Genomic DNA, 22,886 nt, shown 5'->3' on the forward strand with positions numbered 1-22,886 from the left:
TCTCCGGCGCGCGAATGTTCACTATACGTGTGCGAGTCCGGGGATCTGCCAAGAGAGGAGGAGGAGGAGGAAGGGGAGTGGGAGAGCGAGAGGGGAGAGCAGAGACGCCACGGGCAGGGGAGATAGGGGGAGGGAGGAAGGGGGAGAGGAAGCCCGGGGGAAGAGGGGGAAGGGAGGGGACAGGGAGATGGAAAAAGAAGGGAAGAGAAGAGAAGAGAGGGAGGGTGCCGAAAGGAAAGGACATGGGAAGTGGGTGGTGGGGCAGGGTCAAAGTTGATAGGAGGGGTAGATGGAGGGGACGAGGACATCATCAGGGAGAGGGAGCCGGCGGAAGCCACCTTGGGAGAGGGCATGGAGGGTGGAGAGATGGAGACCGGGTGGGACGTGCGAATACAGGCGCGGCAGCGGGCGGGGGTGGGAGAGGAGTGGGGAAACGAGCGGGTGAGGAGGATCAAGTGTACGTGAGATGTACAGGATACGAATCCTTTCAAGGAAAAGGAGGAGGTGGGGGAAGGGGATGAGATCATACAGGATCCGCGTGGGGGAGGGGAGACGGATGCGATAGGCAAGGCGGAGAGCATGGCGTTCAAGGATTTGGAGGGATTTATAGAAGGTAGGGGGGGCGGAGATCCAGGCTGGATGGGCGTAACAAAGGATAGGGCGGATGAGGGATTTATAGGTGTGGAGGATTGTGGAGGGGTCCAGACCCCACGTGCGGCCGGAAAGGAGCTTGAGGAGACGGAGTCGGGAACGTGCCTTGGCTTGGATTGTCTGGAGATGGGGAGTCCAGGAGAGGCGACGGTCGAGGGTGACGCCAAGGTACTTAAGGGTGGGAGTGAGGGCGATAGGACGGCCATAGACGGTGAGATAGAAATCAAGGAGGCGGAAGGAAGGGGTGGTTTTGCCTACAATGATCGCCTGGGTTTTGGAGGGATTGACCTTGAGCAACCACTGGTTGCACCAAGCGGTGAACTGGTCAAGATGGGATTGGAGAAGGCGTTGGGAGCGTTGCAGGGTGGGGGCAAGGGCGAGGAATGCGGTGTCATCGGCAAACTGGAGGAGGTGGACGGGGGGCGACGGCGGCGGCATGTCCGCCGTGTACAAAAGGTACAGAAGGGGGGAGAGGACGGAGCCTTGGGGCACACCGGCGGAGGGGAAAAAGGTGTAGGAATCGGTGTTATGGATGGTGACATAGGAAGGACGGCGGGAGAGAAAGGAACCGATCAGACGGACGTAGTTAATGGGAAGGGCAAAGGTTTGGAGCTTGAAGAGGAGACCGGAATGCCAGACGCGGTCATAAGCGCGTTCGAGGTCAAGTGAGAGGAAGATGGCGGAGCGACGGGAATTAAGCTGTTCGGAAAGGAGATGAGTGAGGTGAAGGAGAAGATCGTCGGAAGAGAAGGATGGCCGAAAGCCACACTGGGTGACGGGAAGGAGGCGGTGCTGGTGGAGATGCTGGTGGATGCGGCGGGTGAGGATAGATTCGAGGACCTTGCTGAAGACCGAGGTAAGGCTGATGGGACGGTAGGAGGAGACGGCGGACGGCGGTTTGCCAGGTTTAAGGAACATGAGGATACGGGAGGTTTTCCACAGGTCGGGGTAGTAACCGGTGGACAGGACGACATTGTAGAGCCTGGCCAGGGTGGAGAGGAAAGAGACAGGAGCTTAACGAAGGTGACGGTAGGTGGCACGATCGTGACCAGGAGCGGTGTTGCGTTTTGTGCGGAGTGTATCAATGAGATCCTGTGTAGTGATAGGGGCATTGAGTTCCGTGTGTGTAATGTTGTCCAAGTACTGGAAGCCAGGAGCGAGGGGAGGGGAAGAGGTGTCAGTTCGATCGCGGATATCTGGGAAGAGGGAGTAATCGAACTGTGGATCATCAGGGACGGAAAATACATCGGAGAGGTAGGAGGCAAAGTGATTGGCCTTACTAATTGAGTCAGGGAAAGGGTGATCATCATGGAGAAGAGGATAATAGGGGGAGGGTTTAGTTCCGGTAAGGCGACGGAAGGCCGACCAGAACTTGGACGAGTTGATTGGTAGGGTTGCATTTAAACGGGTGCATGTCTGTCGCCAGTCCCGGCGTTTCTTAGCCGCGAGCAAATTACGAACGTGTCGCTGGAGTTGCCGGTGGCGTCGTAGTGTGTCCGGGTCACGCGTGCGGAGGAAGGCACGGTAGAGACGACGGGATTCACGGAGGAGGAGAACGGCCTGTGGGGGTAAGGGAGGACGGTGGGGGTGGATGGCGACAGTAGGAACGTGGGCCTCCACAGCCTCAGACAAGGTCCGCTGGAGAAAGGAGGCGGCATGGGTGACATCGTCAGGGTGGTGGTAGGTGAGAGGGTGGCTATCGACCTGGGTGGAAAGGGTATCCCGGTAGGCATTCCAGTCGGCTCGGGAATAGTCGTGGACATACTTAGGGGGAGGGTCAGTACGAGGGTCGGGGCGAGGGCGACGACCGTCTGAAACGGTGAGGAGGACAGGGAGATGGTCGCTACCAATAGGCTCCAGGACATCCACCGTGATACGGCCAAGGAGGTTGGGGGAGGAGAGGATAACATCAGGAGTGGAGTTGGATTCAGGACGGGTATGCTGGGGGATGGGGACGAGGTCACCTTGAAGGGTGGAGAGGAACCGATGCCATCGCCGTAACTGGGCAGCGGAACGACTATGGATGTTGAGGTCGGCGGCGATCACGTAGGAGGAAAAGGTACGATCGACGTGGGAGAGGAAGTCGAAGGGAATAGGAGCGTTGGGGCGGACATAGATGGTGGCGCAGGTAACGGTAAGGCCGGGGAAGAAGAGACTAAGGATCAGGTGTTCGGTGGGGTCGGGAAGGAGAGGTTGGAGCCGAACGGGGATCTGGCGGTGGTGACCAATGGCAACTCCGCCACGAGCAATTGGGAGGGGATTATCGGAGCGGTGGAGGAGGTAGGGCGAAGTGTGGACTGTGTGTTGGGGTTGCAGGAAGGTTTCATTGAGGAGGAAGGCATCCACACGGTGGGTGGCAAGGGTGTGCAGGAACAGGTTTTTGTTGGCGGGAAGGGAGCGTATGTTGTGGAAAAGGATACGTTGCTGTCGCGCCATGACTGGGATTTAAACGAGGGTGTCAAGACGGGAGAAGGTGAAATGGGCCTGGTTGTTGGAGTAGGTGGCGTACATCTTGAGTGGGAAGATGGAACGGGCAGCAAGGGAGATCTGCTGGAGGGTGTGAGGGCGCTGAAAGGGATGAACATTCTGGAGGACGATGGTGAGGAACCTGATGATGTCCTCAGCGGTGGGTGGGGGACGAAGGGAATTGCCAGGAGGGGTGGGGGCGTCCAGAGGACGGACAGGTACGGTGAGTTCAGGAGTGGTCGGAGGGGGTCGGGCTTTACACTTTTGGGAGTAGGTGGGATGAGGGAGATTGCAGGTATTACAGGAGGGAGGGGATTGGAGGTTAGGGCACTGCCGGAGGAAGTGCGCCTGCCGACAATGCGGGCAGGTGGGGGCCTCGCGGCACTCAGCTGTGGGGTGCGCATTATAGCGCAGACACCTCTGGCAGCGCAGGGATTGAGGAGGGGAACGGGAAGGGTCTACCTTGTACCGCTGGTGGAAGAGGAGGGCACCCTCCTTCAGGAGACGGTCAATGGAGGGGGCGTCCTCAGAGAAAACCCGCATAAGGCGGGTGGGGCCGGCCGAGTTGAAAATGCGGCGGACCGCCCGCACCTCCAGCGTGGGATGGGCCTGGAGCTCCGCCAACACCTCCTCCTCCGTGATCGACGGACTGAGCCGTGTGATCACGGCGGTGAGGGTCGGCGGGCGACGCGGGGGTTGGGATTGGCGGGTAGGAGATGGAGAAGGAGCAGGGGTAAGGGAGGCGTTGGGACCAAAACGGGTGATGGGGAGACGGGAGAGGATGTCAGTATGGAGGGTTGGGCTGGGGGAGGAGATGAGAACAGAATCTCGGCGAGGAGTGAGGAGGGAGATGGGGGCACCAGGACAATGCTGGCGAAGGAAGAGGGTGAGGTTCCGGGCTTCAAGGAGAGAGGGATCAGGACGGGAGAGGAGGTAGCGGTAGGAGGAAGGGGGAGAGGAGGAGGATGAGGGGGCAGGGACAGGCGGGGAGACTTCCATGGCATCATGGGTGGGGGAAGGAGGACGAGGTGCAGCCTTTTTGGAAGCAGAGGAAGCAGGGGTGCCACCGGGGCGCTTGACGGCGGTGGAGGAGGGGTGGGGGATGGGAACAACGGGAATGTGGCGGGGAGGGGCAGGTCCCGGGGCCGGAGTCGGCGCCGGAGATGGTGACGGTGATGGTGAAGGCGACGATGACGATGACAGCGGCAGTGGCGGCGGTGATGGCGAAGGTGACGGGGAGAGCTGGGCGTGGGCAGTGGCCCGACGGGCCACCACCCGAGCTGGAGCTGCAGTGACAGGCTGGGGGAGTGGGGGGAAGGGATCAGAACGAGAGGAGCGGGAGGAAGAAGCGGGAGAGGGGGCGACAAAGATAGAGGGTGAAGGGACAGTGAGGAGAGGTGGAATGGAAGGAGGGAGGTGGGACTGGGCACACCAAGTTATAGTGGTGGAGGCGGCGGAAGGGGAGGTATAGACAATGGCGGTGGTGGTAGTAGTGACAGTGGTGGTGGGGGCGGACATGACGGGAGAGAGAAACAAGAACGAACAGAACGAAGAGGAGAGGACAGAAACTGGGGACAGACAAAGACGAAGACGGATGAAGACGAAGACGGCCGTAGACCAGGGTCAGGACGGCGGCGATGGTGGCGACCAGGCGGCACCGGATGGCGGCTGCGGCGGCGGGCACCGGACGGCGGCGGCGGCCACCGGCGGCGGCGGCGGCGGCGGCGGCGGCGGCGGCGGCGGCGAGCACCGGCAGGCGGCGACCAGGCGGGGGCGGCGAGCCCCGGCAAACGGCGACCAGGCGGCGACGGCGGCGGCGGCGGCTGCAAGGACCGGAAGGCGGTGACCAAGCGGCAGCCGCGGCGGCGGCGGCGGCAAACAGACGACACGGCAGGGATCTTCTACGTCGAAGGCGCACCCTGAGAGTAGCCCAGGCAGTGAAACTCTTCGATGAAGAAGAGAGGGGATCCAACCCTCGAATGCGCAGCTAACACTGTAACGTTACCATATGTAACGAGCACCTTACCACAAAACTTTATGGGTATGAAGTATATCATTTACATATAATCAAAAGATGTGGCCACTTATTGCAATTCTGTTAGAAAATTAAAAATAACTAAATGATATTCCTGCGATAATGTATGTTACTTCCAATATTTTCCTGCTAAACTTGTCAATGCGAAGTAAAATAAGCAGCGCTTGAATACTGCAGTGTTGCTCGGTGTCGCCAACAGATGTCAGCTCAAGACGCTGTTACAGAAGATATGGCTTTGCTTTTAGCATGGCCATCTAGGAACAAGGCCGCTACACTGTCTTTGGAGTCGCTCGTGATGTAAGTACTCGGGTCATAACAAACACAAGGCAACATGTGCTGTCGTGGTTGATTCGCATGTGTAGCCGTTATATGATTGTGAATTGAAATGTTAGTGTAATAGTGTTCATAGTACTTCAACATATAAACATGCCACGTAGATGCTGTATGCCTACTTTCCACAATTTTCCACCGTTTTACAATTTAAGCACCATTTTATCACCTGTTTTTCTTGTTTCTTTTCTTCTTACGTTTTTAACGTCTGTAGGCTGCAGAGCAGCGTACGGCGGGGGGGGGGGGGGGGGGGGGGGAGGAGATCGAAATGCAGTAAAGGAAAAAAAAGAAGACTTTATGCATGCTTGTAGAGGCTATTAAACTGCTCGGGAAAGAGTCAGTGCATTCCATTTCCCTCGTGATGAAGATGCATGGAGAGAATGGATAAGAGCAGTTCACCGTGATAATTTCATCCCTTCAGATCACTCTGTGGTAAGTAGCAGATTTAGTAAATAAACCTATGAAATGGTTCTGTTTAGTCTGAGTGTTAATTGTAATTTATAAACATAACCTGTATTCATAGGCCAAACTTTTCTCATATTAACGTAACGTAATCCATTATTTTTAACAGATTTGTGAGCTGCATTTCCATGCACACGAAATAGAAAGAAGTACATCGTCATATGATGCTAAGACTGGAAGATTAATTACACGCCTCTTGATCGTCCACGTTTAAGGAAAGGTAAGTTGATCGTTTTCGGACTTAAGTTAGGTTATATAATTATTGGATGAATCTCTTACACTCCTGGTTTATATGGTAAGGTACTGAGAATTAATATTTGTTTATAGGTGCAATACCAGCACTATTGCCAGCATGTCCTGATTATTTATCTACACCATAAGAAGGCAATATCTTTCTTTTCGTTGAAGGTATTATGTGATAAAATTAATAGTAGTCATTTGAATGAGTGGACCTGTGTCAAAAAGTTGAATGGTGTGTATTTTCTTTTAATTAGTGAAATGTCATTTTTGAGAGTTCTGTGGTATGTTACAATTAACGCAAGTCTCACTTTCACTGTCCATGTCAATGATTAAACAGCTTGGTCAAATAGGGAACATAAAGTTTCTAGTAACCGTAAGTACCAAAACACAGTTAGCTAATATTCTTAATATTGTCGAGTTAAAATTTAGCAACAGAGAAGATCAGGAACCTAATGAGAGTATTGATTTCATAACCACTATTTTGAATAATTTATCTGAAAACTTGCCAGATAAACATGAAATTATAAACGTTATGGAAGAACAGATTCCATTGCTAAAATGCAAAAAGAAAATTGCAAGATATTCGTGGGATATTTTAGTTTTGTGGTCATTAGTTCATTCTATTTCTCCTCAGTGTTACAAGTTTTTAAGAAGCAGTGGTATAATAACTATGTCTAGCCCTGCTACTCTGACTAGAATATGTGGTGGATTTGCTAGTAATACTGCTCTTGAACAAGTTCCTGCACATTTTCTGGGATACATAACTAGGACAGTAATATTTTTAACTGAAGAAGACTGGGCGGTCTCCTCTCGATGCATGAAATCCATTTAAAGTCACAAATGGGCTACAAAGGGGGAAACGTAGTTGGCCAGGCCTACAATAGTAGTGAATTTGCATCCGCAGCCTACGTATTCGTGGTGCGTGGTTTGGATACACAGTACACCGATGTAGCTCATATTCTGCCGGTCAAAGTCTTGCAGGCTCCTGCTCTTTTCACCTTCCTTAAAGATATTGTATTGAAGTTAGAAAGCATAGAGTTTGAAGTTGTTGGTATTGTATCTCATAATAATAACATTAATAAGAAAGCTGTATCTTACTTCAGTGATCCACCTGAACTTAAAATTAAATACCGACACCCTTCTCCAGGTGCTGGAAGTAGGCTATTTTATTTTCTTATCGATAGTGTGCACCTATCAAAATGCATAAAAAACAACTGGCTGAATCAGAAAGAAGAGATTATAGAGCTTCCGGATTTTAATTATGAGCTGGGTGATGGTTTTGCGTCTTTCAACAGCTTGAAATCTCTTCATTTGCTGTAAAATGCAAATTTATTGACATTTGCAAACAAGCTATGTCTTAAATCACTGTATCCCTGAACCATAGAAAGGCAGAATGTAAAACTTGCTCTTCATATTTTTGACCATACAACAGCTATTGCTCTGAGAGAATTAGGCTCTAAACACAATACTGAATACTGCAACTTTCATTGAGATCATTTGCAAGTGGTGGATGCAGTTAATGTAAAAACATTATTAAAAGGTCAAAGGTTATTAAATAGGATTCAGCAGCCAATAATCAGGAATTCTAAGCACATACTGGAGTTCCTATTTCAGTTTGCAAATTGGTTAATAAAGGAAAATTCTCAGGGTTTAATTGGTCTTAGCAGATAAACACATTTAGCTCTTAGGCATACCACTCTCACATTGGTGGATCTGGCTAGGTATTGCGACAATGAGAAAAAGAGGCAATACTTTCTAACAGGCAAGGTTCAAACTGATGACCTGGAAAGCAGGTTTGGTAAATTTTGTCAGATGAGTGGTGGTAATTACCATGTGTCAATTAGACAGATTTTTGAGACAGAAAGACTCTGAGGGTATGAAGCTATGTATCATTAATATTAAAGTCCCAAAAACGGGTGGTGTTGTAATTGCCAAGGATGACATTTTTTCTACTGAGACAGATATAAATGACCTCCCAGGAGTGACATATAATGAAGAGTTAAATGTAGTTGTGGAAGATGTTGATATACAGGAATTGGATGAGTATGTGTGGCCTGTACTCCACTACATAAGTCGTTACTGCTCATATGCAGTCATTAAGAAACTTAAATGTGATTATTTATTTTATTTATTTGCCTGTAGATAACTGTTGTGTTGTGTAGGCACGGTCAGATGGTTATACAAATGATTATACATAAGGTCAGTAGTTACATAGTTATACAGATTGTGGTACAAATGATTACACAAAAGATAACATATGGTATATGATTATGCAAAAGGTCAGTATGGTTGTATGACATAAATTACAGTTCCTTTGATCACAATCACATTTATAATAATAGAGAATCATATTTTTTCATCATGTAGGAATTCACTTATGCTATAGAATGCTTTCTCTTTCAATCATGTCTCTACTACCATTTTAAATCTATTCTCATGCAATTCCCTCGTTCCATGTGATGTATTTTTGTAAAATGTTTTGCCAGCATGTAAAAAATTATTTTGGATTTTACTCAAACGTGTCCAAGGATGTCTAATAAGTTCCTATGTCTGGTTTCATACGAGCGCACGTCTGACCTGCTTTCCTACATGTGAGAATTCTCTTTGGCATGCATAAGTGCTTTAAGTATGTATAGACTGGGAACTGAAAGAATTCTGTGCTCAATGAAGCACTGTCCGCAAGAAGTTAAATTGCTCACATCAAAAATACATCTAATGGCTTTCTTCTGCCAGAGGAAAACATCTTTTGCCCCAGCAGAGTTTCCCCAAAGAAGTATTCCGTAATGCAGATGAGTATGAAAATAGGCATGGTATGCCATAAGTATGCACTCCTTACTGACACAATGCTTCAGTTTCCTAAGGAGATATAGAAATCTTTCCAACCTACTGCACAGCTTTTCTGTGTGAGTATTCCAGCACAATTTGGTATCAAGATAAATGCTTAGCAATTTTACTGAATGTCTGATTTCATTAGGTCCATCATTAATATCTCTAAGGGAAGACAGGATGTGTTCAGTTTTATTTTTGTTTAACGACAGCCTATTTTCGTGGAACAAGTGAGCTGCCATTTCCTTCATGGATTTGTTCATTTGTTTGACAACATCCACATCATTATGTGACGTGATAAAAGTTGTGTCATCAGCATACATTACAGATTTATATGGTAATGTGTTGGGCAGGTCATTCACATACACAATGAATAAAAAAGGTCCCAGTACAGACCCTTGTGGGACTCCATATTTTACCTTGAGAAGGTCAGATTTGTTGTTTGAATTTATATAGATCATTTGGTTTCTGTTTGTCAAATATGATTTCAGCAGTAATAGTTCTGTTTCAGTTATTCCATATTTTTCTAATTTCTTAATTAAAATGCTATATGAGGCAGTGTCAAATGCCTTGGTTAAATCAAATAAAATGATAAATAAATATACACCCTAGCTGCAAACAGGCGTTGATGTACTTCATTGGGGTCATGTTGAAATTGTGTGCCCCGACCGGGACTCGAACCCGGGATCTCCCGCTTACATGGCAGACACTCTATCCATCTGAGCCACCGCGGACACAGAGGATAGTGCGTCTGCATGGACTTATCCCTTGCACGCTCCCCGTGAGATCCACATTCCCAACATGTCCACACCACTACATTCGTAGTGCGCCTAATAGATGTTTGCCCATCATTCTCATTACTCGTGGCAGATTAATCCATCAAGTCCCGTACGAGTTCGGGCATAGCGTGTGCATTCGCACAAGAAGGTCAATGGCCGGGAAGCCTTTTTTTTTTAACTATATATGACAGTAGTATCTGTTCCCGAAAGAACAGTTACCGTGGATGACCATGCAGCTTTGCTAGAAATGAAATGATAATTAAATGGACACCCTAGCTGCAACATGTCCCCAATGAAGTACATCAACGCCTGTTTGCAGCTAGGGTGTCCATTTAATTATCATTTCATTTCTAGCAAAGCTGCATGGTCATCCACGGTAACTGTTCTTTCGGGAACAGATACTACCGTCATATACAGTTAAATCAAATAAAGTTGTATAGGTATGTTCCCTTTCTTCAAAACCTTGTAATATTGATAAGACAACTTCCTGAACTGCTTTTATTGTTGATAGCCCAGTTCGGAATCCATACTGAGCCTTATTGAGACGGTTGTGACACTAAAAAAAATCGTTTAATTGGACTTTCAATAATTTTAGATAATATTGGTACTATTGCTATAGGCCTGTAATTTTGGTGTGAATTTCTGTCTCCCTTTTTGTATATGGGCAATACAATTGTCAGTTTAAGGCAGTCTGGAAATGTTCCCTCTGTAAACATCCTATTGATTACGTAAGACAGTGGAATGCATATAGTGTCATATTTTCTTTATGGTAAAATTAGAAAAACCATGGATGTCCTCAGTTGTGGAGTTGCTTAGTGATCTGACTACATCCAGCATATCCTTAAGATAAATTGTTCTCCATTCAAATTTTGGGAAGTCACCTGTCAACTCTGTTTCCTGCAATTTGGGAAGTCTGTCTTCACTATCATCTAAATTACTTTCATCTGTCATAGCTAATTCTCCAGAATTTATGAAACTATTATTTAGTTCAACTGCACTTAGAGGAACAAGTAAATTTTCTGCAAATAGCCCAGTTTCTGCTTTAACTATTTTCCATGCTGCTTTATATTTGCTGCTGGAGTGATAAATATAGTTATCATTAGCTTTTTTCTTTGCAGAAATGATTTCTTTTCTGTACAGCTTTTTTGAATTGGCATATCAATTGCCGCATCATATTCCCCAATCTGTAATGTGCTATTGCAACTCATCAAGACACTTCAGTAGTACAACAAATGTGGCTGTAATCACTAGATGCTGCAGTAAAACAGTTCTCCTCTAACAAACTTCTGTCTAAACCTGACAAGAACCAGCATTTTCTGTCAGAACTATCTAAAGATATAGGAAATTGAACAGTTAAACTTTTAGGAATCCATATTGACTTCAAGTTGACCTGGGAAGAACACATTAGTCACATCTGTAAAAAATTGTCAAAGGTATCACATCTATAATGGATACTGAGAGATTTATGTACTATAGAATATTTAAGATTGACCTATTTTGCACTGCTCCAGTCCCACATTTCTCATGGACTGCTGGTGCGGGGCCACTCTACACATATAAGCCATCTATTGACGATACAAAGAAAATCTTGGTACTAAATGCTTTTTATTTCTTGACTGTGAAAATGATGTAAGCTTACTGAATTTATAATTCGATGAAATGTAAACACTTCAGATGGCTGGCTGGCAGATATCTGGTGCAACTCAAGTAATTGTCTTTTCTTCCTCATTTTCCCGAAATTTTTGACAAGAATAGGATATGAATCTAAGGTCCAGTCAGCATTGTAAGTGAATAGAGTAAACAGTATATGCTTTTATAGATATCAAATTTTTACTACTCAAAGATACACAGACGGTCCTTTGCAAATGTCAGATCAACAGTGAACAGTGCGAACCTCAACCCCACCTGTTATATATGTTTTCAAACAGTTGTTTGATAGTATTGCTCTATTTAGATATTACAATTAAAAATGATCAAAAGTCAATTTTCCCTCTTATTATTTTCAGACATTCAGTTTTGGGTAACAGCAAAACAGAGCAATGTGCTACAATGCAGTTTTAGTATATGCTAATTACAAGACAATGTAACAGTTTCAGATGCTTCTACTATTTTATCGATTTTTATGTGTTTGATGTGTTACTGTTTCATAATCATTTAGATATTATATCATCTAGAATGAAAGATTACTGTTCCTAACATAATAATTATTTTGTAAATTGGAATCTTGCCACAAATGAGCAGAGAGTTGTGGTATCAATCTGCGTGATACCCTTTCTAATGTTTCCTCGTACACATCAACACTTTCAAATATTATTGTGTGTCACCAGGCTATTCACGAAATGGAGAACTGGTAATGAGAATAAATATAAAGGTAAAAAATAAGGTTTCCTGAGCGTAAGCGAATACTGAAGATACATAGTAAACTGTACTGCCTACACAGTTACCTGGTAATCAGCATCTTACTGCCACATGTATTCTGTGAATAAAAATATATTTTATACATCCAGGACTTGTAATTTTGGACTATATGATTTCTCACTCACACAGTTTCTTTTCTCGCACTGTAGAAGCTAATTGTCTCCTCTATCATATCATATGTCATTTATTGTTAATCCTTGAAAAATTGCACACAAACTGGATGACTCTTTCTGTCAACCAGAGCACTTGCGTAAAATAACATGCGTATGTGATTAACAACACAGTGTGAAACATCGGGTAGACAACACACACCGAAACACGTAAAGATTAACCGAAACTTTAGAACCAGCTACAATAATGTATGGGAAAAGTAAAATTTCATATCTTCTGACCCAGTAATTTTGATGTGTTTCTTTGTACACAGTTCCATAGTTTTTAACTAATCCTGGTCGCGCCAGTGTCCTATATGTGGTCTCCTTTACAGATGAACCATACTTTCTTACTGATTAAAAGAAAGCATTTAAATTACAAATATTTACACACAATTCCGCAAAATTATATAACGGTATCAGGTGCCATGCATCCTGCATTTTTGGTGTTACAACCGGAGTGCCTAATAAGGAAATCACCGCATTAACAATTAACGCAACTGCTGACAGTGGATGCAGTACACTGATCAGGAGATTACTGCAGACTGAGATGGTCACTCCTTTGGAACAAAAAGGTAGACACACCTGGAGCTGAGAACAAGGCTGGTCGTATGTGGGTGCCAAGTTATTTTGAGCTAGATGTAACGTAGTGATGTCTAGAGTAGCACGATGTCTTATGTTTGTGACCTATTTAGTGCACTTTTTGTTACAAAAACGAACTGCAAGGTAAATTCAGAAAGCACATACAGGATAAAAGACATGTACCTCATTTGTGCATAACATGTATTGTACGTAACTACAAAAAATGCAGTGGTCGAATGGTATACTGTCTTTTAACCACATACAATAAATAATTCTACTTTGTTTCATGATAAATAGTTGAGAACATCTAACTGGTATTATTACATGAGTTTAATTTGTCAGTTTTTGTTTACATTTTATGCTTAATATAAGAATTTAAGTATTATATTATTTTGCTGTCTTGTCATATTTACTGTTACCACTATAAATGCATAGACAAATCCATGAAAAAGTAAAGAATCACATTTTTTTCATAGGAAAGTATTACAAATGTACAATTATATTAGTAATAAATTGCAAAACAAACAAATGTAGAGAATTTGGATGAACACAAAGAAGTCATTGTACGAGAGTTTGCCAGAACAAGAAACGAACAGCGATTATTTTATGGGTGGTTCTGAGCAAATCACTTCGCTGGGAGCGTCTGGATTCAATGCAATCAAGCAACTAGCTTCTGTTGAATGTACACAATGTGAGGACAATGATGTGCCGCTGGCTACGAATCCACCTTCACCCCTTTGTGGTCATGACTCATTATTATTCTTTTATATAAATGTCAGGTCATATTCGTAATCCTAGTATTCTGTCAGGCATAGACAAGAAAACTGCATTACGTGTTAATAAACTCTGGCTTAGTGAAGATGAGCTGCAACTGCCATGTATCACAGGGGATGGACCTCTGATACGTGTCAGTCATGGCATACTGTGGGAGATGAAGCTGGCTCCCTCTGCCTGCTCCGACTACACCCCAACTACTACCAATAATTCTTTTCTGTCTTTTTCTGTCTATGGACATCTTTTGGTTCTGATTTTCAGTGATATCCATATGAGAGGTAGGCATAAATCTGCCCATTTGTTATTTAGGTCAGATATCATTGTTACAATTGTAGCCTAAGGATCTGACAGCAAAAATACAATTACTTTTGTTTCAAACCATGTTAATTAAAAGTTATGTCTGATTAAACATTTTACTATAGCAAATAACAGAGAAATATATTTTGAGCTACTTTTGGTAAGGATGCGCAAACTGGCTTGCTTCATTAACTGACTGAGCCATTAGTTATAAGATTTGCACAATCTACCACGATGCTCAGTATTTTGCTTGTACCCACAAACGGATCAGTGCCACTGCAGATTCATAAAACGATTCCATATACTTTTCCAAAGTCCTAGATCACTACACTTTTTACAAAGCAAATTAATATTGACAGTTATAAGGAAATTTTTTTTCCAACAATGAAACGTTGAAAGCAATATGTGAAAAAACGAAACCAAAATTTTGGTGGGGCGTATATTTTTTAGCAAACACCATCCTGTACTCATTAAGATTTTCAGCTTTATGACTTCAGACTGATGTGCTACCAAAGAGGCTCCACCGAGGAGAAAACATAAATCAGGTTGGTGGGCTTACAGTACTTGTGCAATAGAGTGTCCTTACTGTGGGTGATACAAGCATAGAAAATGCAATGGAGGCAGCTGCACCATTACGGCCCATGTTAAAAATCGTAACTAAATTTTTGTACTGTATGGCAGACACTAATATTGAAGCATTTGCTCAGTCCTTGAAGAAAATTGACCCTTTTTTTTTTTTTTTGGAAAATGATCTAAGGACAGAATATGTATTCATGGAGACATAAATACTGATCTAAGACTAAGGGAACCACACAATTCAGTTTTGTTAAAATCCTACGACTGGATGACTTGTACTGCATTAATGATACTTCATAACAATTTTTCTGTCATCATCAGTGTTCATTAGTGATACTTCGGAGAATGACAGCGACTTGACAACCTCTCATCATGTCACGAAATGCAAAATATCTCGCCGCCCCCCCCCCCCCAACTAAGGTATTCAACTGCTTACCCAACTTATGCGACATCCTTCCCTGCCCCTATTCCGAATCAATTGCCCCATGGGGCTTATCCTGCAAAACCTGATCCATACAACAACACACTCCAGTCCTGTCCCGGGCATCTCCCATCCCATCAAAGCAAGGGACAAATGTGAAAGCAGCCGTGTGCTCCAGCAAGTCACCTGCAACCACTTCCTGGCATTCTACACGGTCACGACCACTAACAAGTCGTGTGTCCGCACGAATGGCCACCGCCAAACTGGCCGAGAGACAGCTGGACCACCCAGCTGCTCAGCATGCCACCCAACAGGATATGCTCGAATTTTCTAGATTCGCCAATGACCCTAAAACATTGCTCTTCACATTTCACAAGTGGAATTTCAATATGTTTACACAAGCAATTTTTGTCGGTTCTACATGAGTACATAAAATCCACAAATTTGTTTTTCAGTGTAAATATTGATCACTCATAGTGGTATCATGATTTAATGTGTTGCTTACTGCAATAGGTGTGCAAATGTTGCCATTTGATGTATTGTAAGATTCAGTTTTTGGGTTCTTCTATCTCTCAATTGTAAAATCACAGTTCCTTTATTTTGAACTATGCCATAAGGTACTAAGTAGTTCTAAATTTAATGTTCCTTATTCACTACATGTATGTTGTAATTTTACTTAAAACAAATTTCAGTTACTGCTCTTAAAATATTTTGGCAGGCTGTTGTACCACTTGTGTATATTCATAAATGTTTCTTAGTCTGAAGTAATGGTATTGTGCTCATGTATCTTATTACACATATGTTATCCTTAATGGTGTACAGGAAATAAAAAGTAACTGTGAAAATAAATATCTTTTATTACGTTTTCTTGTATCTTGTCCTGAAATGAGGTCCTTCCTAAACAAGCTTACAACTACTTAGCCAAGAGTTCTTTTTTGTAGCTCTTTGTGTTAGGTAATTATAATAAAATATTAATGCTGGATTGTAACTTCACGAATGTAGATCTGATGCAAGTGTTTGTGCACTCTTTTACAACAGTGTTTTGTTACTGTGTGTACTAACCCAAAGAAATATTATTCTATGAACACTGTACCACTTTGTCAAAAGGAGGGAACTATGTTTGATCCAAGAGCTATCTGTCATACTACTATCTACAGCTATCTATCATACTACTATTGACAGTGCCATAAGGTTAGTATATTACCAGATACACTAATTTGGCACAGATGGTAAAATATAAAATAATGTTCTCAGTTATTGACCACAGCCTATCCCTGGCAACCACCCCAGAAAATAAAGGGCGGTGGCAGAAAACGTTTGGTTGTGCAATCCTGTAGTCGTTTTGTTGTGGTGCTGAGTTTGCGATGTGTCTCTGAAAACAAATCAAAGGTATATTGAATGAATTGTTGAATAGTTTCTGATAGAACATGGCAGTAATGGAAAGGACAAACATAAGCAGAATAACATCATTCTGTCAAATCAGAAAAGAATTAAGTCTACACTGATTAGTAACACGATTTCTGTATGTAGAGTACACCACTCTGTCGCCAGTGAGGTGCAAATCAATCTCAAATGAAGTACCTAGGAGCAAAAACTCCTGCATTCGATCAAATACCAAGTTATCAAGTGGTGCTGCCGACAACGATAATAATAAAAGTAATCTGACTACATGTTTTGCTCTGTTTGCGTTGCACGTGCAGCTCTTGTTCGTTCCAAGTATGTGGAATAATGTATACAACCAGCAACACTGCACCACCACACGTGACTGCCAGCCGCGAAGTAGTTTTAATCGAAATTTAGAAGAAAACATAATTATCGTTTATCACTAAATCGCCAAAGGCTCATGAAAGGGTCAAACAATAGCCACAAAAGTTTTGTATTGTTTTCCCACTAATATAATCTGACATGTGCCAAAAAATTTAAAAACCTTTAGTATCTGTCCATTATATGTGTGGGGCATGGTAACTGTCGTGGATCAATCTCTCTAGAAATTACAGTTACCAGCCACATTTTCTATTATTTTCCAATCTTTGTTTACCATGACCAGGTTTGAATCTTTATAATCACATGGTACATATTTGTTGCATGTTTGCAGCATTGTTGGAGTTGCCCAGCTGTGGCCAGATGTGAACCGCACATACTACTCACCACATTACATGCGTACATGTTTCGTTTTCTTGCCATAGCTACATGAGCCACAACAATGCTGCAAATATGCAATAAATATGTACCACTTGATGATAAATCGCTTGTCGATTCAAAACCAGACACTGTAAACAGAGGGGTACATGGAAGATGCCTCAGTGAAGATCGCAACATGAAGAAGATACGACACACAATGTCGTCGTCAGCGCTCGGGCGTACCCTGGGCAATGCTGGGAGAAATTCCAGTGGCAGATCCTTAGACCACCAGAACACTACACATTAAGGAAAAATGGTAAATATAAACTGAATAATAAAACTAAAGGCTACTGGCTGCTGGAAACCATTACACAACATTAAATCTGAACTGAAATTCCTTCTTCTGGCAACATCTGCCCTGAAGATAGATATTTAACAAAAATCTTGTGGCACAAAACACTACAATGATTACTTGTGCTATTGAGAAGTAGATGTAAATGTTACATGAGCAGTGACAGATCAATATGTTCATTATTATTACTTTTCAGCCAGTAATCTGTAAGTAGCTAGTATGTAGCCATAAACACAAAGAAAATTAATATTAAATCTCCGACCATAAGAAACACATATCACTGATTGTTCCAAACATAAAAGTTAATCCATCAGCTATAATATGTAAATTCAAAGTGTCTCACCAGTAAACCAGCACAAATTCTTCCAATAGCAGCCTGAAACATTCAATTCATGTCAACCAATTCACTAACCAACATCCAACTCAAGAGAGGGCCACCAAATGCTACAGCACACCATCTACAAACACAGAGACAAAAACATCAAACCCCACCATGACATCACACACCACATCACAGTTATGTCACGGGCCTAAGCAGACGGGTGTAGCATCAGACCCGACCGAGTGCGAATAACCTTACGTTATCCCCACATAGTAAATGGTGACAATGACTGCCAATTGGCAAGAAAACAGGAACAAATTATCTAACATGAAGCTTAAATGCTGTTGGAACTTTTGTTCAGAGTGTGAGTCTTTTGGTACAATCCAAGAATATCAGTACTGGCTGCTTTGCACTTGGAAATCTTTCTCACTGTACTGGCCCACAAACAGGACTCACAGCATAATTTTATTCAATCTGTCCTGCAGCATTTTCTCTTTATGTGCCACAGCTAGGATATAAAATTGTACATTCTAACACTGAAATTGTTATACTTACAACCTAAACCATTCACTTCCTAATTGTAATTGTTATTAATAATGAGTGCGTTTACTACACACTGATTTGATTTACGAATTTTCAGAATATCAGTCGAGACATTCGTATGAAGACCTACCTGCTATTTCTTCAGCATCTTGTTTTGAAAATGCAAATTTCCCACAGTATCTCCAGTTCTGCTGCATCTCTCCTTCTACTGTTGGCGAGTTTGATCGTTAAATACTTGGTGAATGAAGTTCAATAACTCCACTACTTAACAAGTCAGAATGTTTAAGTGGGAGATAACTTTCAAGAAGCCTTGCACACTCTTTAAAGCAGTACTACATTGCATAAAACACAGCTTTCATATATGCACACAATTACGAAACTAAACTGCAGTTTATGACGTCCATCAGTACAACACTACACTTGCAGCTTGAGTACATACGTCACAGTGTTACATAAATGCTATGCATTTATATTCTACGGCAATATACGATTTTCTAACCACAACCCCTTTAACCGATCAACTAATTTGGATCCCGAACATGAATGTATATTACATTTTTTATTCTCTCTCCAACTATTTTGCGTTCCGCTTTTCGTGTCTTAGAAATCGGAACAGCGCAAACCCTGTTGCTGTGCTACTACTACAGTTCAACGCAGCATCTACTTACCTTGATGAGAACATCAACAAACACGGATCATTCTCCAGAATGAGTTTTTCACTCTGCAGCGGAGTGTGCGATGATATGAAACTTCCTAGCAGATTAAAACTGCGTGCCGGACCGAGACTCGAACTCGGGACATTTGCCTCTCGCGGGCAAGTGCTCTACCAACCGAGCCACCCAAGCACAACTCACGCTCCATCCTCACAGCTTTACTTCTGTCAGAACATCGTCTCCTACCTTCCAAAGTTAACAGAAGCTCTCCTGCGAACCTTGCAGAACTAGCACTCCTGAAAGAAAGGATATTGCGGAGACATGGCATAGCTACAGCCTGGGGAATGTTTCCAGAATGAGATTTTCACTCTGCAGGGGAGTGTGCGCTGATATGAAACTTCCTGGCAGATTAAAACTGCGTGCCGGACCGAGACTCGAACTCGGCACATTTGCCTCTCGCGGGCAAGTGCTCTACCGACCGAGCCACCCAAGCACAACTCACGCTCCATCCTCACAGCTTTACTTCTGTCAGAACCTCGTCTCCTACCTTCCAAAGTTAACAGAAGCTCTCCTGCGAACCTTGCAGAACTAGCACTCCTGAAAGAAAGGATATTGCGGAGACATGGCATAGCTACAGCCTGGGGAATGTTTCTAGAATGAGATTTTCACTCTGCAGCGGAGTGTGCGCTGATATGAAACTTCCTGGCAGATTAAAACTGCGTGCCGGACCGAGACTCGAACTCGTGACCTTTGCCTCTCACGGGCAAGTGCTCTACCAACCCAGCCACCCAAGCACAACTCACGCTCCATCCTCACAGCTTTACTTCTGCCAGTACCTCGTCTCCTACCTTCCAAAGTTAACAGAAGCTCTCCTGCGAACCTTGCAGAACTAGCACTCCTGAAAGAAATGATATTGTGGAGATATGGCATAGCTACAGCCTGAGGAATGTTTCCAGAATGAGCTTTCACTCTGCAGCGGAGTGTGCGCTGATATGAAACTTCCTGGCAGATTAAAACTGCGTGCCGGACCGAGACTCGAACTCGGACCGTTTGCCTCTAGCGGGCAAGTGCTCTACCAACTGAGCCACCCAAGCACGACTCACGCCCCATCCTCACAGCTTTACTTCTGCCACTACCTCGTCTCCTACCTTCCAAAGTTAACAGAAGCTCTACTGCGAAACTTGCAGAACTAGCACTCCTGAAAGAAAGGATATTGCGGAGACATGGCATAGCCACAGCCTGGGTAATATTTCCAGAATGAGATTTTAACTCTGCAGCGGAGTGTGCGCTGATATGAAACTTCCTGGCAGATTGAACCTGCGTGCCGGACCGAGACTCGAACTCGGGACCTTTGCCTCTCGTGGGCAAGTGCTCTACCAACTGAGCCACCCAAACACGACTCACGCCCCATCCTCACAGCTTTACTTCTGCCACTACCTCGTCTCCTACCTTCCAAAGATAACAGAAGCTCTCCTGCGAATCTTGTAGAACTAGCACTCCTGAAAGAAATGATATTGCGGAGACATGGCATAGCCACAGCCTGGGGAATGTTTCCAGAATGGGATTTTCACTCTGCAGTGGAGTGCGCTGATATGAAACTTCCTGGCAGATTAAATCTGCGTGCCGGACCGAGACTCGAACTCGGGACCTTTGCCTGTAGCAGGCAAGTGCTCTACCAACTGAGCCACCCAAGCACGACTCACGCCCCATCCTCACAGCTTTACTTCTGCCACTACCTCGTCTCCTACCTTCCAAAGTTAACAGAAGCTCTACTGCGAAACTTGCAGAACTAGCACTCCTGAAAGAAAGGATATTGCGGAGACATGGCATAGCCACAGCCTGGGTAATGTTTCCAGAATGAGATTTTCACTCTGCAGCGGAGTGTGCGCTGATATGAAACTTCCTGGCAGATTAAAACTGCGTGCCGGACCGAGACTCGAACTCGGGACGTTTGCCTCTAGCGGGCAAGTGCTCTACCAACTGAGCCACCCAAGCACGACTCACGCCCCATCCTCACAGCTTTACTTCTGCCAGTACCTCGTCTCCTACCTTCCAAAGATAACAGAAGCTCTCCTGCGAACCTTGCAGATCTAGCACTCCTGAAAGAAAGGATATTGCGGAGACATGGCATAGCCACAGCCTGGGGAATGTTTCCAGAATGAGATTTTCACTCTGCAGTGGAGAGTGCGCTGATAGGAAACTTCCTGGCAGATTAAATCTGCGTGCCGGACCGAGACTCGAACTCGGGACCTTTGCCTCTCGCGGGCAAGAGCTCTACCAACTGAGCCACCCAAGCACGACTCACGCCCCATCCTCACAGCTTTACTTCTGCCAGTACCTCGTCTCCTACCTTCCAAAGTTAACAGAAGCTCTCCTGCGAAACTTGCAGAACTAACACTCCTGAAAGAAAGTACACTCCTGGAAATGGAAAAAAGAACACATTGACACCGGTGTGTCAGACCCACCCTATTTGCTCCGGACACTGCGAGAGGGCTGTACAAGCAATGATCACATGCACGGCTCAGCGGACACACCAGGAACCGCGGTGTTGGCCGTCGAATGGCGCTAGCTGCGCAGCATTTGTGCACCGCCGCCGTCAGTGTCAGACAGTTTGCCGTGGCATACGGAGCTCCATCGCAGTCTTTAACACTGGTAGCATGCCGCGACAGCGTGGACGTGAACCTATGTGCAGTTGACGGACTTTGAGCGAGGGCGTATAGTGGGCATGCGGGAGGCCGGGTGGACGTACCGCCGAATTGCTCAACACGCGGGGCGTGAGGTCTCCACAGTACATCGATGTTGTCGCCACTGGTCGGCGGAAGGTGCACGTGCCCGTCGACCTGGGACCGGACCGCAGCGACGCACGGATGCACGCCAAGACCGTAGGATCCTACGCAGTGCCGTAGGGGACCGCACCGCCACTTCCCAGTAAATTAGGGACACTGTTGCTCCTGGGGTATCGGCGGGGACCATTCGCAACCGTCTCCATGAAGCTCGGCTACGGTCCCGCACACCGTTAGACCGTCTTCCGCTCACGCCCCAACATCGTGCAGCCCGCCTCCAGTGGTGTCGCGACAGGCGTGAATGGAGGGACGAATGGAGACGTGTCGTCTTCAGCGATGAGAGTCGCTTCTGCCTTGGTGCCAATGATGGTCGTATGCGTGTTTGGCGCCGTGCAGGTGAGCGCCACAATCGGGACTGCATATGACCGAGGCACACAGGGCCAACACCCGGCATCATGGTGTGGGGAGCGATCTCCTACACTGGCCGTACACCACTGGTGATCGTCGAGGGGACACTGAATAGTGCACGGTACATCCAAACCGTCGTCGAACCCATCGTTCTACCAATCCTAGACCGGCAAGGGAACTTGCTGTTCCAACAGGTCAATGCACGTCCGCATGTATCCCGTGCCACCCAATGTGCTCTAGAAGGTATAAGTCAACTACCCTGGCCAGCAAGATCTCCGGATCTGTCCCCCATTGAACATGTTTGGGACTGGATGAAGCGTCGTCTCACGTGGTCTGCACGTCCAACACGAACGCTGGTCCAACTGAGGCGCCAGGTGGAAATGGCATGGCAAACCGTTCCACAGGACTACATCCAGCATCTCTACGATCGTCTCCGTGGGAGAATAGCAGCCTGCATTGCTGCGAAAGGTGGATATACACTGTACTAGTGCCGACATTGTGCATGCTCTGTTGCCTGTGTCTATGTGCCTGTGGTTCTGTCAGTGTGATCATGTGATGTATCTGACCCCAGGAATGTGTCAATAAAGTTTCCCCTTCCTGGGACAATGAACTCACGGTGATCTTATTTCTATTTCCAGGAGTGTATATTGCGGAGACATGGCACAGCGACAGCCTGGGGAATGATTCCAGAATGAGAT

At 45.1% G+C, this 22,886-nt stretch overlaps 2 long non-coding RNA genes across 2 annotated transcripts in view; both read left to right on the forward strand.

The window, feature by feature from the left end:
- The first annotated feature begins 5,408 nt into the window (after positions 1–5,408).
- LOC126426715 (uncharacterized) overlaps positions 5,409–22,886 on the forward strand; it is a 409,789-nt gene continuing 392,311 nt past the window's right edge. Inside the window, exon 1 of the long non-coding RNA XR_007576401.1 lies at positions 5,409–5,449. This is a non-coding gene — a long non-coding RNA (uncharacterized LOC126426715). The remainder of the gene's footprint in view (positions 5,450–22,886) is intronic.
- On the forward strand, positions 5,776–6,401 carry LOC126426712 (uncharacterized). Its single transcript, XR_007576395.1, has 3 exons — positions 5,776–5,914; positions 6,054–6,164; positions 6,272–6,401. It is a non-coding gene; the product is annotated as an uncharacterized LOC126426712 (long non-coding RNA).

This window comes from Schistocerca serialis, chromosome 11 (genome assembly GCF_023864345.2).
Source record: "Schistocerca serialis cubense isolate TAMUIC-IGC-003099 chromosome 11, iqSchSeri2.2, whole genome shotgun sequence".
Classification (NCBI taxonomy): domain Eukaryota; kingdom Metazoa; phylum Arthropoda; class Insecta; order Orthoptera; family Acrididae; genus Schistocerca; species Schistocerca serialis.